This window comes from Amblyomma mixtum, chromosome 6 (assembly GCF_055824585.1).
Source record: "Amblyomma mixtum isolate Tamu chromosome 6, ASM5582458v1, whole genome shotgun sequence".
NCBI lineage: Eukaryota > Metazoa > Arthropoda > Arachnida > Ixodida > Ixodidae > Amblyomma > Amblyomma mixtum.
Window position 1 is genome coordinate 23,062,895 of NC_143017.1, and position 11,581 is coordinate 23,074,475.

Sequence of the window (11,581 nt, forward strand, 5' to 3'; positions counted from 1 at the left end):
CGTGGTTTCAAGCCATGTGGCTGTACAGGCTGCAGTTGGCGAATACGCGTCCCGGAGTACACCCGAAAAGTCGACCAGATTGTCAGCTTGTGGTCTGGCGGAGGCCGAATTCAGATGTCGCGGAATCAGGCTGCAGCCAAGCCTGGCGCAGAACAGCATGAATGGTACAAAGTCGGTCGATATCAGTAGGAAACGGATGCAACACGACAAGAACGCCACCGAGGGACGAACCAGCGGTTCAGATGAAGCCGCGAAGTAGAAAGCCCATCATTCGTTCGAATATGGCTGGAGTATTACATATAACAGCATCATTCCAAACAGATAGAGAACGTCAGGCATAAAGAGCGAAGTGCTTTCTCGGTCCAAGTCTGTTGTTGCAGGTGACGGAGTGATGACGCCGATCTGAGGGCCAAAGCCACACCATTTTATTTCACAGACAACAAAATATATCGATGAAGGTCATGAGCTTCATTTGCAAAATTTCTCATTTGCGAGCTGAAAATCATTTGCGAGTACTCGTGTCCTAGGATAACAATAAATTAGGAAGGGCACATAGAAAAGGAAGGTCCATGCGTAGTCACAAAGGGGATGTGGAATTCATCAGTTGGGCAAAGCCACCAGCGACATTCTTTGCGTGATCGGCTGGTCATTAGACACTTTAAGTTGGGCGTACGCAGCGACTCTACGAGCAAAAAATGCGCACACGGAGAACACTAGATATCTCGCAGCGGCTTAAGGGCGTACGCATGCTACAAATCATACCGTGCACGCTCTACGGGCATGTTACATGGTGTGTTGAGAAGATGGCGGCGCCCTGCTCGCCCGCTCCGGAATAAATACATGTCGTCGCTGGATTCTTCGACGCGACAGTTCGCCCAAATGGCAGCGGTTCGCTTTTATTTCGCCAATCTCGAGCACACGTAGAGGGAGAAGCGACAACTAGCTCTTTATTTCCAAATAATTTTGCGACTTTGAAGCTCTTAGGCCTAACTAAATGCAGTTTGTTTCCCTCGTAGCGACGACACCGGGAGAAGCAGTTACTTAGCATTTACTCAGTTGTTACATTTTCATTTTTTGCATAATGTTTCCTCTTGGAACACAAACAGACTCGCAATGCATCCACCGTAGTTGTCAGTGACCATGGATGAAAATTTCTTCAACCCAGCGTTGATGTGCTTTGAAGTCTTGACACTAGATGGCGGTACTGTTTTCACCTGTTCCTCAGGGACGCTACGGCATGGCCAACAAAATGTGTCATGTTTACACTATTTACAGCGTACACAACGCAGTACGCGATGCTTACGCAAGCTTACTGCGTACGCCCAACTAAAGCTGTTTGTTGGAGGAGAAGTTCAAAACAATAAGGAAAGCGCAATTTCCTTAAATAGTGACGGTGGTATCGGGGTGGGCAGTTTCTCTACCGAAAGCGCCAGTAATCGGCGAAAAAAACGCAGTGACAGCTAGGTATGCGCTGTAGGCACGAGAAGCAGACGTAGGTCGTGGCTTCAGCGGCCCACGAACAAATACGACGGCATAAAGGTGGGATCCAACTGGATTGGGCGAATCTGCTAGTAAAGGTATGGTTAACTGAACGACACTTGTTGCGCAGTCGACGAGTATGGAACGTTAGAGAGAGAGAGACAAGTCCGAGAATTAGCTGACATATATGAGCAGTGCACATTTCAACGACGCCAGACGCAGCGCCATCTGCGACACGGACAGCAGGGTAACGGGCAAGAGTGACCACTTTTTGTAAGAGACGGCGACGACTAGCATTCAAGACGAACACGCGCGTTTCTTTGTTAATTAAAGCGGTAGCAGGGTCATCGTCTACGGGCATGCCAAGTATGTTCTGTCGGGCAGAGAGAGTTATGAGAGTATATTCAGGTTGGTTCTTCACAGCAGCATCAACCCGAGACAATGCGGCCACCAGGTTTCTAAACGAAAGCGCGCGCGCGTGGCCGGAGACGAAGGGGGGCAAGGTAGAGGCAATGGAAATCGGCGGAGCTACAGTGACGGCAAGCAGCTAATTCAAGGAGCTTAAAGCGGCCATCTGTAAACGTGCACCTGCTGGTGCGGCGGGCATCCAAAATAGGCAGAATCCTGAGAGAGGCATTAGGGAAAATATTAAGGGCATCGGCAGTGGCGAGAGGTGTAGCCGCTTCCGCAAGTGCGCTGGTTCTTCGCTTATTATAAAAGTCGGCAGTGTTTGACAATTGCTTCAACCGTGGCACATTTCCTGTATACAAGGTGGTCGAAGGCGTCATCTGTGATGCGTTTTAGAACGTGTCTAGCTTTGTCGTTCGCAGATGTCGAAGCGCCCACTTTCATTAGGAGGGCTAGCAGCACCTGACAGAAAAACCCGTAGGACTCCGTTCATACTTCCACGCGACGCGCACAAGCCAATCCGTTGTAGCGAGCTGACGGTCGACCGGCACACCGAACAGATCACAGAGCTTTTGCTTGGAAATGTTGCAAATAGAGAGCTCCCACTTGCATGTCTCCAAACACACCCTCGCCGTGCCCTCAGGTACGAGATGACGCTGGCCAGCTTGAGGGTCGGGTGTTGCCTGTTGTGTGGGAAGGCGATCCAGTCCTCCCTTCTGTCTCCGTTCCATTTCGCGGGTGGGAAGTAAATACTATTGGAGTAGGGGATGCCGGTGCAACGTCCAGGTCGTTGTTCATGACTGAAGAGCCGGGGCGAATCACACATGGGAGTTACGCGCTGGCTACAGTGAAACCCGCATCTCCTCTAAAGATGTTACGGCAAGATCTCTTCCCAAAAGACGAAAGTCAACACAGTGGAACAGCTGGCACGTCGGAGATAAACAGCTAAGGCAAAGCGGCGCGCCGATCCAGCTCAGACTCCGTCGTCCACGTCTGCGGCCGTGAAAATAATGTTTTTTAATTGCTAGTTTTTAGTAGTGCTCAGACATCCGGAAGGCAAAAGTACTTCATCAATTTTAGAATTTTAATATCGGAGGCTCTCTGGCTAGCTGTGTCACATATTCGGGAACGCTTCTTTGTTTCGTCCAAATCATCTATCGTGGGCTGAACAATCATATTGTCGTCTTGTAATTAATTCGAATCCTTTTTTTTTGCTTCTGCTCTCGTCTTTTTGGCTTCGTGCATGTGGAGTTAAAAATACAGACTTATACTGTGCATTTTATTTCAACTTCCCACCGCACCCTGCAGGCATTCCGTGCGGAAGACTACAAATTCTAATGCAGACCACGTTTGCTTTATAAAAAATAGCTGCTAATGCTTCCCTCCCGAGATAACAGATTCGTCTTGCCTAACCGCTACGCGTGGTGCCCGTCAACGGTGAAAAGGTAGGCGCTGGTTCTTTGAGCCCATTTTGTTTGCCTTCTCAGAAAAAAAAATAAGAACACCATAGGAGAAAGAGCGAGGGAGCCAAGACCTGACGCTTTTCGGGCTTAAACCAATTCAGGCTAAATGAAAAGTGTCTAAAAGGTCCAAATATTAAAATAACGGAAAAGCAGGGAAGTAAAAAACAAAACCAAAAAAATGGGAAAACCAAAGTCACGGCATAGTCACAGTCGGACAGTCAAGGCACCGTGTGCAGGCCACGACGAGAGGCACCCATGCCCAACAGAGGACCACGGGGCACTCCTCGTGCAGAGAGTGCGGAGGATAAATGGGAGTGAAGAAGGAAATCAGCGAGTATAATTAGAAATGTTTCTAGTTATGAGTTGGACCATTTCAAGTACAAGAGCATAATCAGCAGGGTCTCCCAGAAGAGAGGGGTAAGCAGATGCTGTAATGTCTTATTAGCGAAGGGAGTTTAAACGGGAAGCAAAATGAACAATAAGGCAACACTCCAAAAGTAGCGACAAACGCCTTGACAAAACATTCCACATGGATAAATAGATCTCTAGAGATAGTCTACTTATTTTAGATACAAATGGAATATACCATGCCCAGTGCGTAAAGTACTAATAGGATTCCTGTACGGACCAGTGGTAAGAATATTGAGTGTATCAGAGATCCAAAGGAATAAATATGTGCCGCTATTATTTCCGCACAAAAAATTGCCCCATGAAAAAAGCGGATAACGACATAAACGGGAACTCACACAACGTCGTGAAAGGATAGAAGTCTGCAAACGACCATATTGGCCGGCTCTACTAATATCCTGGTCGGCTTACTCGTAAGCATGAATTCCGGAGTCTCCTCAGAAATGAAATAAAAGAAATGCGGCAAGAGAAGATGAAGAGAAGATAAACGATACAAATCTCAATGGAAATCATTGTCGGGTTATAGGACGTAATTGATTACAGGGCAGAAAGCGGAGATAAAGAATCAGTGTACAAGTGAACGGCCATAGAGGAATGGCTATTAATAGCATAATCAACAGCAGAATAAAAGGCATCAAGCTCAGCGGCATAGGCACTAGACGGTGGTTCTGAAAATAGACGATGAACGTATAAAATATTTTGAGTTGAGCTAAGAACAACAAATGCAGCACAAGCAGAGCGATGGATGTAAGATCCATTAGAGTGAATATGCAGTGCGCGTTGCCAAGAAAAGAACAAGGCTGCCTTTGAAATAAGGGGAACAACAAAGCTTAAATTTCAATGAGGGATGATCATACCAAGGATTAAATAAAGGTCTAAATCAGATGATTTATAAAATCTGCTTTCATAGACTACTTGTCGCTGTTATGTAAACAGGATGAACTTTGCACGTAACTGGTTTTGGTAAAGAGTCAATGGAAGAAAGCTTGCAAGAAAAAGAAGGCCAGCAATTCGCATAGAATTGTCGACACCAGTAAGAGCTAGGAGTGTATTTCATTTAGGTGATAAGACACGATCTCTCAGTCGGGAAATGGGGCAATAAAACCACCAAGCGGCGGTGGCATGAGATGGTGGAATGGTGGGATGAGAAGTTTGGCGTAAACGAGGAGGGGGAACACAAAAATGGAAACGGAACCAATTAAGAAACTTGGCGCGAGAAGAAAACTTTTCGTTGGCAAATTATTGGCATGGGGAAAAAGCTAAGGTGAGAAACAAAGACAACTCCTACTAATGAAATACTGGCTTCACACATGTGACTGCTAGCCGAATTGTAGACTTACGTTTGTGTAACGCCTGGACTCCGTTAAAAATAAAACATAACACTTCATGGCTTTAAATTCAACGCGATACGTGGTACGTCAGTTTTAGATTAAAGTTAAAGCATTTCAAAGCATTCTTGATAACTCGCGACTAGTATTTCCAGGGACAAAGTAATGATTACATAGGTGAACATTGCGGACTATCAAGAGAAGAAGGTACAGAAAGAGTATAAGAAGGAGATACATAGGTCAAATGCTGGTTATGTAGGAAGTAAGCCAGAAGGGAATGTAGATTTTGTGAACAATCGTGTTTCTTATAAAAAAATGAACACCTATGAGTGGCAATCACTGTCAGATGCATCATCTGAAGTCTTGAAAAATTATAACCAGAGGAATTGTTTGTTGTTTATAGTTGCATTACCATTCCCGCAATTTACAGAGAGCCTGAGCAGAACTTCGGCCGCACGGGAAACCGTATAGGTTTCTGTGAAGCAGCTTTTTATAAAACAAGATGTAGTGGTTGTTTTAATGGTTGAAATTAAGACTGCTTTTTCTGCTATGGCAGGTGTGCCATCATGTATTCGTCTCTTTTCCTAATGGACTGTTGACATTGATGAATGAAATTTTGCTGTGTCTGTCCTATTTTTAAGTTGTTATTTTTGTTGTTTTTTATTTGTCCTTTTTATACATAACAATGAATATTGATTGATTGATTGATTGATTGATTGATTGATTGATTGATACAATTTTTCGTGTAGTAAGCGCTCGGAAGATGCGCTGTTCTCTTTGGTTGAGGTATAAAATAATCCTTCCATTCTACATGTCTGAGGAAAGTAACCCAACTGCAATGCAGAATCAGAGATGGAAACGAAGCGAAGAGCGTTAAACAACCTGAGAATTGAACAATGAGAGATATGATCAGGGCCAGTAGACGCTGTCAAATCAATCGAATTGATTACAGCTTCAATATACGCAGCAGTGAACAGCAAATCTTGAACTGAGCTGTTGTAAGGCTGCGAGTAATACAGATATGGAAAGGAATTGTAGTGAGAGGAAAGGAGTAGAGGTCGGCCGGTGGTAACTGCGCAATAATCTGCCGAAGGTGAGTATGGAAGGGAGATTATGGGGAAAATCCCCTGTACCTACGTGAGGTACGAAGCGTCAGGTTTATAGTGTGGGGAAGCGTTTCAGTACGTGTGTGATCCGAGTATATTAGAGGAGGCATAATGGAAGGGCGGCTGAGCTTGCCAGAAAGATGTTTGCATCGCTTGCCAAACAAAATTCTGCGCGTAGCTTTGGAGCAAATCTCCTATCATTAATTGTCGCGTGTGCTTCTAATGTTGGATCTATGAGTTGCAAAAGCTCTTGGAAAGTTCTCAGCTGAGGTTCTGAGATGTGTTGGAAAGGTGGCGAAGGGCACACGTACACGACAGCTCTATGCTCAAATTAGCCATGGACCAAATGGAGCCCTCGGGAAACTTTGGTTTCTCTAAACGCAGGTTTTCCTAGTATAGTTTCATAAAACATAACGGCGAAAAACCGCAACAAACCGGAAGTAGGCGACAACTGTACGCTTCTAAGTAAAGCGCCATTAAAGATTCATTAATTTAACTAAGACATGATAAACGGCAGGCGTTGAGTGGAACTGATAATTATAAAAAGATTGAAACAAAGGCAGAGAAGCTAACAGGTAAATTAAATAACTGGAGCAGGCTCTGGTGATCCGCTTGGACAGCGACGACAGCAGGGAAAAGAAAGTGTACGTAATAATTCTGTGTTCGGAAAGTGAAGAATTGGCAATGACTTGCCAACAATCGCCGTTTGCAAGCAACTTAGGAGCAGCCAAGCTGAGGTCAATACAACTTGAAGGCCACCGAGTTTCACAGGTTGGTAAAGCCTCCGGATTACAGAGAAAAACCCAAGCTGCAAAAGCTTGGGTATGAGTTCCGATAGAGCCAGTTATATTTCAGTCCCATAAAATGTTGTCTGCGTCAAAATCACGGCAAATTATACTTTTCTCACATGGTGAAGCGGGGCTTAGAGCAGTTAATTTCGCCTTTGCTGGGTGTACGGCATCATACTCCTACCACCAGGTCATCCATCGGCTCTCTCCTGAAACGGCGGGGCAGTTCAGCTTGAGCATAATGAATACCATGGACCGCAGGTCTGTGCAGCGCACAGACAGGGGAGGAATCATTATACTTCGCCTTATACTTCATACCAACTGGTAGAACCGCCAAACTAGTGTCGTTAGTGACACGCTCACTTACCACCCGCAGACCGTAAGCGATTCATCATCGCCATAACTAGGCCCACAGCCGGACAAAAGCCTCTCCCATATACTGCCAATTCACGCGTTTCTGTGCCGGCTGTGGAAACCTTATCTCTGCACATTTCCTGACCTCACGCACCTACAAGACCTTCTGCCGCCCCTTGCTACCTTTCACATCTCTTGCAGGGCTGTCCTTTACCCATAACAGACATCGGTTACCTTGCCTTTGTGTTACATGCTCCGCACATGCCAATTTCTTCTTTATTTGGACACAGACATCATTAACTCGCATTTGTCGCCTGAGCCAGACGGCTCGCTTCCTTTCTGTTAACATTGCATCTATCATTTACTTTTCCATTGCTAGCTGCGCAGTCCTCAATTTAAGTTGAATGTTCTTCGTGAGCCTCCACATTTCTGCCCCATAGGTGAGTACCGGTAAAATACAGACATTATACACTTTTATTCTATTTTATTCATGATATATACTATTCTTGTTCTCAGAGTACCTGAAAATGCATTCCACCTCATTGTCTCCCAGTTATTTCACCTTCGGGGCCCGGATCTGCACTTAGTACCTCCCTTAACTGGATGTATTTCCATGCTACATCCAATGCTTCGCTGGCTGCTTCAAACTGGTGTTGCTTTCCGAGACTGTTAAACATTACTTCATTTTTCTGAATATTAATTTTAGGCTATCCGCTTAGATTTTGCTGCCAAGCTAATCGATCGTGCTTTGCAATTCATCCCCTGAATTAGCAAGGCAATATCATTAGCGGAATGAAACTTATTAGGTATTTTCCACCCATGTTCTGTTATTATATCCCCTGTTCTTTCCAACCGAGGTGTCTCAATTCCTCCTTTAAACACGCAGTGAATAGTATTTGAGATATCGTGCCCTCCGGCCTGACACACTTCGTGTGGAAGTTTAGTATTCTCACTAATCAGAACTAAGGAAAACTCGAGTAAATGTCTTTGAATTCCCGCAAGAAATCAACCACCTACACAACCGGCTTAAAGTAATCACTAGTGGTGACTCGCTGCGCGCGCAGGAGAATCGGTTTCCACCTCAGGAAGAGCATGCATAGACTTCGGTTCCTGCGGAGAGTGGCTTCGTACAAAATTATCGGAACAGCGCGAGACAGTTGTAGAAAGCATTGAAAAATAATACAAAATTGCCAGAACTAACAAGTTATGCGGTTTTCCTATTTTGCGCAGTCTCTTCTTCACGACTACTGAGCAGAAGAATTTTTTTGTACAAATCGCAAGACTAACCCCCAAAAAATACTTATGCCTACTAGTAGTACTGGCTTAAGGCATACTCCGAATTTGCGCACGGTCTACAAATGTTATTCACCCAGCACAACCTTCCAAAAATACTCATTCAACATTAATATTTCGAGTTAATTTCAATTCAACTTCACTTTTACTGCATTCGTTGTTTGTACTTCATATTGTTGTATTTTTAAATATCGCTAACAACTTTGTATTGATATGCAATGCTGCTTCATGCTCCTATTTGCTGTATTTTACCTTTGTACATACAGGTCCTAGTACTGTGTCAAACTTTGGGACCTCTTTTTGTTAATTTTCTGTTTAAAAACAGCATTTGTAGTTATTTCTGAATACACTGCTGTCTGAATTAAAAATCCTTTTCCAAACTAAAAATAGTAGTGTATTCAATTCAATTCAATTCAATTCGTTTATTTCACCATATGCATGGTAGGAACTCTTGGGCAAAAAGCTGCTCGAGGCAGCTTGACAGGGCCGAAGAGACCACAACAAGGCAGGCCAGCGTGGCAATACAAACACCAAGGGAGAAAAACAAATATAAAATCGAAGCTGACATGTTCATACATGAGGACACGCAATACAAATCAAGTAGGTAGACAAGCAGTTAGTATTGCAATAGTGCAGTCAGTCATCAATGAGCGTATTACATTAGATGTTCAGTGTACATTCTAGATGCAGGAGAGACAACATTTTCAAAGTTCATTATTATACTAATTTCAATACGAAGTCAGACATTTTATAATGTGGAACATAAAGACAAACATACTGCATGCATAAGTGGATATAATAAAAAAGAAAAACCAGCTTACACATCTTTAATTTCAAAAGAAACAACTACATTAGACATAACAAAACCAGCACTTTTGAAGTGAGAAACATTCATGGTAATGTTTAAAACTTTGTCATAATGTGCTAAGAAATTGCTGCCTCAACTGGCTTATCGTAGGCTTAGTAGGAAATATGTATGTGTTTAGAACCGAAGGGAGATTATGTTTAAGTGACTGATGTTTATAATTAGTTCGAAAGCGCGGAATGTACCAGTTATCAATGCTTCTGGTAGAGAGAATATGTTCGTGGCGCTGTAGTGATGCGGTTGCAATTACAGTCACGAAATGGGCCGTTTGAAGAATAAAACGTGCGCAAAATTCCGAAGTCGTACGGAAGTCGTGATATGTTTTATTTCACTGATATATTTTTTCTCTTACATTTGTGTTTTCTTGGGTTCAGTCATGATTGTATTAATCTACAGTTTTATTCCATTATGTATATATAAGATATTCCCGTATTATTTCTAACAACACTGAAAATTTAGCTTGCTTGTGTTTTGAATACTATGCAGTTATTATTGTACAGTGTCTGCTATTCTCCATCTTTCTATTGCTTAGTTAACTGTTGCTGTTACTAATTATGTCGGCACTGCCTTGTAGAAGCTTTATGGGCCATGCCAAGCTGTGTTTTACATCTTTTAGCCCCAGATATTCATCCACACCTCTGGCAAAATCAAACTGAATTGAAGTGAATTGACGTGGGCATGGAAAGGGGTCACAGACAATACGCGGTGTGTGCCCTCTTTTCACATCCAGTTTTCGCTCTTCCGATCATGCGGTACAAACTCTCCCAGCTTCCACTTCTAAGAGACACGCGGTGTTCCACGTTATTCAGGGAACCCTGCTAGTAATGTTTAATAATAAGTTTTTTGAAGCAAAGAGAAGCTTTTTTCAGGCATAGTAACACCGGTGTTGGTGGACGTGAAAAAAAAACAAAAACAGACGACTCATATTAGCGAGTAAAGTGATTAACCTAATCTCATCCTAAAAGTTTACATTTACTATTACAGATAGGCGCCCGAATGCAATTAGGTTTGTAATCGGCCCTTGGTAATACACATATCTTTTTTTTTTCAGTTTCAAAAACGCGACTACCCTCGCCGCAGCGGCTAAACGAATTTGGGTGATTTCTCTCGCCATTCGAAACCCGCGCCGCTGCGGGGAGCGCAAATTGACGTCCATCAAATCACTTCACTTAGTGACGTAACGCACGTGCTACGCTGCAAGTTCTGCTTCGCATGCGCTGTAGCAGCGAACTGTTGAGAAGCGGGCGGGGCAGAGGTTGTTGCAGAGGTTGGGCGGGGCAGATATCGTTGCATGGCACGTGCGTCATCGGGTGACGCGTTTTATTGGCATCTTTTTTGCGCTCAAAAGGGGCACGGGGTTTTCGAATGGGGCGAAAAATGGCCCAAGTTGGTTGGTCTACAGCGGCGAGGGTAATCGCTTTTTAGAAATTCTACAAATTGGTAACGCTATTAGTAATGGCCGGCTTCAAATCTTTCATTGTAATCGGGTGCCTGTCAGCAATAGTTCAAAAGGCAACCATAAGAATTTAAATAACTCACTTTAATAGCAAAATACTTTGCCTGATTTTTTTTCTTGATGTCAGCAACACTTGTATTACTATGCCTCAAGAGCTCCTCGTTTCCTCAAGAACCACAGTTCAAAAATTAGTGCCCGGTTTTCCTGCAGCCCCTGGAATATGTTATTTTTACACGACCACAAACCCGTTCAATTTTAATTGAAGTCACAAGAATACTTAGCATTACTACCTCATCTATTCCCACGTTTGCCCTCTTAAGAAACGAAGGCTCACTGTTTAATGGGTCTTGCTCGTAGAACCCAGCAAGCTGCCGCTGTAAATCGCGTTATTTCAGGTGCACGAACACCCTGTATATTTTTCCCATCTTCAGTTGTTAAACCGAAGGTTCCCGGCTTCCGCTTAGTATACAGCTTCCACCTGCAACATTCTCGATCACGTGACCAATCCGTACACACAGCCTTTACCTCGTACCTTGCGCTAACTTTCCCTGTAACAGACGAAGAGCGCGTTGGCAACAAGAAAGCGAAGAACTCAATGCGACACCGCTCTAGATAGCGTCCCTGTATGACAGG